Raw genomic sequence first — 8,095 nt, forward strand, 5'->3', positions numbered from 1 at the left:
AGAAGAGGGTGCAGGGGAGGCCACCTGCCTTACCTGGAAGTGTCTGCGTTGGAACTGCTGCTGATGGTGGCTTCTCCAGCCAGAGAAATGGCAGGTGTCTGGGGAGTCCCAGGGATTTTCTGTCACCTGAGAATCCCTCTAAGCTGCCTTACACTACAGGAGATGCTTTCCTGAGGGTGTTTCTGAAATGGCCTCAGTGCTTTGTAACTGGCTACTAGCTGAAGAATTGAGTTAGGTGTTATTTCTGGAGCCCCTTAAAAACCTTGATGTTAAAAATACTCAAACTACTGCCCAAGGAGGGAAAGTATGACCCTTTATTTGACCTTTTTGGGAATGCATGGAGGGTTTCATTTGTATCTTTTTGTTTATGCCTTTACTGTGTGTAGTATCTCTGCCCATCTGCTTCTCTCATTAAATCTGTGGTACAGCAAGCTCTAGGACTTGGATATAGTGCCTAATTTTATGCCACTTCTCTGTGCTTCCCTGGGAGCTCCACCAGATTCCTTCTTCCAATAACTGTAAACTCTGAGCTTGCTTGCTGGGTTAAAACAAAGCTTTGATAAAATAAGAGTTAGAGCAATTGCAGGAGATGAAAGAGAATGACAGAGATAAAGGTACATGAAATGATGATTACTGGATGGTTCTGGTCTTAGTGGTTAATAGGAGATGAGAGGACAAGAGGGGGACCTACAAACACAGTGGCTCTGGTGGGACTGGAAGCTGGGATAGTATCTACAATTATCTTTTGGTTAATGGAGTATCTGACTGCTTTCTGTGGAAGTACTGATCATCCTTAAGTCAGATCAGGTCCGAAAGCAGTATTTTATTCATGGTACAGCAAACTGTGTGCACCACAGTCATCACTGAGATTACTGTCACCACCCACTCAATGTTGCACTCTCACTGATTTTGTCTTTATGCTCTCTTTACATACCCAGGATTATCTATGGGTTTGCTTTTTCTGTTTTATCCCCACTTTCCATTAGGCTGAATAACAGAATGGGTATTTGCTTTGTTCATGAGTATATGCAGTTTATCCATTCTGAGTTGCCACGTTGCTTCTAGAGTAGGCATTTCTCTTAATTAGCACTAAGCCCATTGCAGGAAAGTTTGTTTCCTAGGTACTTTGAGTTGACAAATTACTTATATCAAAATTGGAAACTCTCCAAGCAGGTTTTAGGCAATTCTTTATATGAAAAGAATGAACTGCAGATGCCTGAAGACAAAAGGTTTTGATTTTTATGTCCTGAAACTTGGACCTCTGTCTCACAGAAGGACTCAATTCTCGCCTCAACCAGCACACCTTATATGCCTACAAAATTCTCCAGTCATCTAGGACTTGTCTTGAGTATCATCTGGTCCTGAGTTGTCTGATACAGGCAGTGGATCAGCAAGTACTGATCCATTTACAGCTCTGTATGGGAAGAAGCTGTTGCCTAGTACCATCCATCAAGGGCCTAAAAGTCCTCAGCTTTTATAACAGATACATGGTGTACAGGTTTTGGATTAGATTTACTACATTGGTTCTGGTGTATAGTTTTATGAGAACAGTTATATTGGTGCAGACATAAATATGGACTAAACTATTCTATTAAAAAAACCTTTTTCATATATGCACATCTATCAATCGTAGATAAAAATCACCATGATGTTACATAAGTTAACACTGCTGGTGGAACACTAAAACCCCTACTTTAAAACATTAAAATCTGACCCCTTCCTTTCTAATCCAGGCTGGTTTTTCACCTCAATTAATACAATTGACAAACTTCACTCTTTCTCACATATATGTCTTGTCTAATAGAGTACTATATTCTAATCACTCACAAAGAAAAAGAAAATATTCACAAGGAGAAAAAGTGCTCTTCCAAAGCCTGTGTAAAAACAGAGTTCTCAGTATAAAGTTGCTTGTCCCTAATCAAATTCACATTCATGTTAGCCCTGTTTAATTCAACTGAAGGTAAAATGTGAATTTTTAGCAAGACACATTTTCTTTGTTTCTTCAGTACAATCCTAAATAAGAAAGATGAAGTTATAGTGGAGACTAAAGTAAATGAATGAACCAGAAGAGTATAGGCACTCATGCCTTAGGGAAAAATATATCATACTCCTTGGTGTAAAATTGGAATATTTTGAGCCATACCATTCTTCTGGAAATTTTTCTTGCCTGCTAACTCCTTGAAACTTTATTTTTACTCTCCACATTTGCCTAGACACTACTGCAGACCCTTACAGTGAACCTCTTAAGACTGGTGCCAGCCTGCAAGTACTGACCTGACCTTTCCCATGTAATGAGACAAGTAGCTTCTTCTCATATAAAGGGCTGAACAAGCCTACCAGTGTCTCTATCTTAAACACAGCTGTTAATTTGGAGGTGTTAACATGTACCGCCTGGTCCTGTGAGGATGGGATTGGCCAAGGGTATCATTAACACTAATAACTTGATGAATGAAAAATAAAAATGAAAGCTGAGGAAGTCTGCAACGGTGTAATTGCTCCAAAATTAACTTTCCAATGTTTCTACCTTATGGAAAGTCATATTTGCTAGGAAATGGGAAGAACGAATGAACAGATGATCTATTTTTTGACAAACTAGTGAAAAAAGTGTGGAGCTTATTTCCCCACTTTTAATATTGATTGCACTTTGTTTTCTTTCACTTGTCTCAGCCCAAGCTGTAGGCCAGGGCCAGAAAAGGGTGTGGATGTAACTGGGTAGCTACACAAACACATTCTCCAGCTGGCTTATGTCCACCTCCCTGTTTCTACCACAGTATTCCTCTCAGTGAGTGAAAAATATTCATCCCCATCAACGTTGTCAGAGACACTCCTTAAAAGTATGTCAAAACTGAATTGCTTGGTAAGTAAGGACTTTGGGAAATGGGTGGATGTCCTGGTATAATCTTAGTGCTCACCCTACAAACCATAGCAGAAGGTCTTGCACATTTTTACTCTGGGAAAATATAAAGGGTAAGTATAGAAAATCACAGTTTAGAACTTTTTGTGATGGCTTACCCCTACACTGGTTGCCTTTCATGCCTCCAGGTGGAACATCTTTCAGGAAAGTGGCTTCAACTCACCATTACAAATGCCATACCAGTGATGTCAAAGGTACTGTGTGCTCCTGCTGTTGCCAAAATTGCAGCTTTACTGATGGCACAGTTTTATGTATTGCATTTACCAAAATATTTTTCCCATCCCTGAGCATTTTAATAAATGAATGCTACATTGCTATTATATTCAGCAAAAAGTTATCCAGCTCTGTGGAGAAATAGGACACTACTTAAGCAAACTGAAGTGGGTTTGTTACATTATTTTTGAATTGGTGAAATTTCTTTTAAAAATACTGTGTTCATTTACAGTATTTGCACAGGAAAACCTTAGCTAAAATCAAACATATCGAGTCTGTGGGTCACACAAAACAGCTAGATTTTCCAAAAAGCAAAAAATTAAAATTTTAGTTAATATTTATGTATTTATTTTATATGTGCTGAATATGCACTTTGTTTACTACCCCTTCTAGTAGTACATATGAAATTATTGAACCTTCCCACTGTATCTTTAGCTTGTTTTTACTTAGTTGCTAATGTATTTTGAATCAAACACATGGCAGTGAGTAGGAGTTCAACTGCTGGTCTGCGTTCAACTTTGCTTTCTTAGGTTGAGAGGAAAGGAGAATTAATTTTTAAAAAAGCTTAAAATGTTAGAAATGGATTATTATCTACCATTTTAAGAATAGGACACTGTCAAGTACATATTACTTCCAAAAAAACAGATGCAAATTGTTTTTTCTGGCCTGAAAGTAGGGGTGTAGGGGGTTGTGAGAACCAGAGGGGTCTCTGTAGGCTCTGCAGAAGAAAATTCATGGTGTAATGTTGTACATGCCTGTCATTTTGCCCTGGGTGTTAGCATGTGTGTTTTGACTGTATCTATATCAAAATATAGCAAACTGGGGATGACAAATAGTGACATCCACGAGGAGGCACAGCACAAGAAAGGATCGTGCTTTTCAGTCTGATTCTTTCTAGGTCATGAATGACTTGCATGAAGATGTCAGTATCCTGCATCTGTTTTTCTATTTTGCCAGATGTCTTGAGGTGAGATAAGTGGATTCATGCAGCTAGGGAAAAAAAAGCCCACCACACTTATCTGTATTGTGTTTTTTATTGTGTTAGCAGAAATATATCAGGCATCCCTTGGCAAACTGAGTGTTACCAAAAAATTTCACTTGGCTTAAGCTTACCTAAATCTAGTAAAGAATTTAACAATATATTAGAAACAAAATCCTTTGTTTAACTGATTTTAAACTTTTATCCTTGATGAGCTGAAAATATGACAGTGCTGAAATTATTGCCAAAATTATGATTCTCTTAAAAATCTTTTGAGAAGAACTGACAGCGACAACTAATATCCCCAGTAAAACGTTGTGGTTTGGCTTTGATTTGTGGTTAACTGTGGCTGTGGTGTCAGCTGGATGTGCAATTTGGAGAAGTACTTCCAAAATTGTAATTCATTTTCAGTTGTAGTAGGACAGTTTGAACTGGGTTCAGATTCGATTCAATTCTCTGTTTCAAAATACCTTTATCTTGTACTGTTTCTGCAGTACTTCAGTGATTCTCTCGTTCTCTCTACCATTGTAGTTATGTGATTGTAATTCTTTCATAAAGAATCACTCTAGAAGGCAAATAAATAAATAATTCATACTATACCTCCTAAAGATCTGCTTTCTGGATGACTTGAAGACTGTATGGTAGCAGGAGACTTGAGTTACATTGGGACATTTTTAAAACTGACAGTCACACTTTTAACATGAATAATTGCTTTTGATCATAATAGCAGCCAGTGTGCAAGGACTAATAAATTCCACTGAGTAACCCAGAGATATAGCTTAGTCTCCTTGGAATCTATAATGCATTTTTAATTGGACTATTATGGCTCCATGGTACCTGCATATTCCATTGAAAGCTTGAAAATCATTCAGTTATAACTCAGTAGAAATTGAAGGAGTCATATATCCTGCCGGGTTTCTTAAACTTATATTTTTGGCTTGTAGTAATTCCCAGAGATTGGGGGAAAAGTCTCATTGTTTTCAACCTGCTTCTCTAATCATCCACTTTTCCTTATTGAATTATTCCTTATCAGTAAATTCTTTGTTCCTTTTTTTTTTTTTTTTGCATGTAACAGTTTGGGTGCTTATTGTTTTGAAAGTCTATTTGGGGAAGTAGTGGTGGATAGTGTATAGAGTTATATCTGTGTTAGTAAAAGATTTATTTTGTTTTTAAAGGAGCATCAATGGACCTGGCATCCACACTTTACACATTTTGTGTTTTTTCTCCTTAGGGCAAGATCTAGTCTTACCATCTAGACCAACTGCCCATCGGCAGACAGAGCACAGATTTGTGTTTAGAGCATGCTATTTGTGCTCTGAAATGTGAATAAAAACAAGTGAGGGAGAACAGTCCCAGTATTTATGACAGGAGTGTGTTCCTGGTCTGGACTAAAATGTCAACATAGATGTTCTCTAGGTGAGCCTGAGAGCAGAGCAGGAACTACACTGTTCCTCTGGCTTTCCTCCTTGCCCTTGACAGAAGATTAAGTATATTTCTGTTTCTTCTATGCTGGTCCAGGAACTGAATGCAAATTCCTGCTTTCCCCTTTTCCATTAATTTAGGATGGATTATAGTAGTTCTCCTTGTGTGTCTTTTGTTGCTGTTGTTGCTTTCTTGTTTTGGCTTTTTGTTTGTTTTGGCTTTTATTTGTTTGTGGGGGGTTTTGTTTATTTGTTTGTTGGGGTTTCATTTTGTTATTCTTGTTACTTTCACCCAGTTATATAGCTTTTTATGCTTTCTCCTCTGTGGGGGTTTGAAAGAAGGCTCTCAACTGAGCATTTTTAAATTTCAAAGTGGTAAGATAACCCTCCTGTGTTTTTGAAGAGCAGAGAATATTACATGAAAGCTTGCCATATTGGCATTTCAGTAATCACAAAATGTTTTCATGCTGTGATACCCTGAATAGTTTGTCTTGTACCACTTTTATGTTTCTTTCATTATGTAGCCTATTTATCCTTTTTGTGAGTCTTTCATAAGGATTGATACCATGACTAGCGGCCCAGTGTAGTCACTTATTTGCTTGGAGTGGAATCAAAACTATGTATTATTTGACATAGGACAAAAAACAACCATTAAATCAAAACTTTATCAGTGGTGTGGGCCAAGTTTCAACCATCAAAGGAAGAAAATGCCCCTATATAATTCTTTTCAGACTCTAAAATAATGTTTTTCTTTAGTGACCCTCAACTGAATTATAATCTAGAATTACTAAATACTTTATTGATATTAAATACGGGTTAGTGCATCAATTTAATAGGTGTTACTAAACCCGACTCTGTAGGTATATAAACTTGGACCAACAAAATTATTTTACTATGGGTAAATGTGAGCCCCTGGCAGGCAGAAACAGCCAAAGCTCTGGCCTCTAATTTCTACCACTAACCCACATAACAGGGACTCAGTGTGTGTGCTTTAACAGTGGGTATTCTTGAAATATATCCCCTTTCTCGAAAAAAAATGTTTGGCATTTGGGATGCAAAGTTCTATCCTGCCCTTTCATCTGAAATGAGAAAAAAATTCAATAAAAAAAAAAAATCCTAGTCAGCTAGTCTGCTTCTAAAATTTATTTGCCCCACTGAATTTCATCCTCTTTACAGGGCTGACTAAAATCTGGACAGATGAAGAATATTTCTCCTTTATTTCATCGTTTTGTTCACCTTTGAGCTAGTTTCTGCCTTTTCTAATGAGCTAACTTGGCTACTAAAGCTGCTGGCATCCCCCAGGCCCAAGAGCAAGGCGGTCGTCTGAACCCTTCCCTTTACCCTGCTTTGCAACACGAATTTCAGGGGAATGGTTTCCACTGTTTATTGGAACTGGGATTAAGAACGGCTGTGTTTTGAGTGACAGGAGCTACTGGGGAACTATAAAAGCCTTCATTTAACTTATTCCTTTCTTTTCACACCACTCAGACAGCGTTGTAAAGTTGCACCACTGTTAAGAGTGAGAAACAGCCCCACCGCAAAGCAGTAACTTTTAAGAACCCGTCCGCCTTTTGGCACCTAGGCATTGGAGCTGGGATTGGCTTTAAACCTTAAACACAGTCACTGCCTGTGGAATACTTGTGGGAAACAAAACTAACGCCTCTCTTGTTCCTCCCATGACCAGTTCTGTCTGTGACAGACACCTCGCTGCACAGTGTCAGCTAACGCTGACATCCCTTCGAGCTAAGCTGGTCACCAGGGTAAGGCAATGAAAACCCAAACCTTCAGCAGTGGCTTCCGATCTCTGCAGCTATTTGGGTTTGTTTGGCCACGTGGGTGTTTGTGGCTTTTAAGTGCCTGCCCAGGCCCTGAAGTTTCAGGTGTAAGCTAGGAATTTATTAGAAGCTTTGCGCTTTAAACATTTTTTTCACTTTGAGTACAACTGTTACTGTTCAGCTTCTGCTCGTTCACCAATATAGGTACAGGATAAACTGGGATATTGGTGTTTCTGAGGACGTTGTTTAGAATGAATACAAACCAAAACCCAACAAAAACACCCTGTCTTGCAGCAAGTGCTTTGTTTGCAAACCACTTTTGCTGCATCTTGCCTGGAATATCTCCTGCTCCCTTTTTTCTGCTGGCTGGATGTGACAGATTCCCAGAACCACCTTTTTCTAACGAGAGGAAGGCTCTGGGTCTGCCATAATCACTCCCACCATTCTGGCTCTACATGGAGTGCTTCCACCTCCTGGAAGGAGTCCAGTGTCTGCTCTGCAAACCACAGTGCATAGTTTTGAATGTTATAAATACTTTCTCAAAGATTTACTTTCTCAAATATACCTGTAGAAATGTTCAAGACTTAACAGTTCTTACTGACATATGAAGCAAAGTTATTTGGTTTTGACTTTACACTTGATGTCAATTAACATTTTTCTTTAAAAAATCAAATTTTACAATCATTTATTTAATAGTACTAAACTCTGTTTTTGCATAATAATATTTTAAGTATTTATAGTGTATTTGAAAACAAGACAACACAGAACGTGCTTTTCCCCTTGATTACCCTTA

This window comes from Manacus vitellinus, unplaced genomic scaffold (assembly GCF_001715985.3).
Source record: "Manacus vitellinus isolate BGI_N305 unplaced genomic scaffold, ASM171598v3 scaffold_54_pilon, whole genome shotgun sequence".
Classification (NCBI taxonomy): Eukaryota; Metazoa; Chordata; class Aves; order Passeriformes; family Pipridae; genus Manacus; species Manacus vitellinus.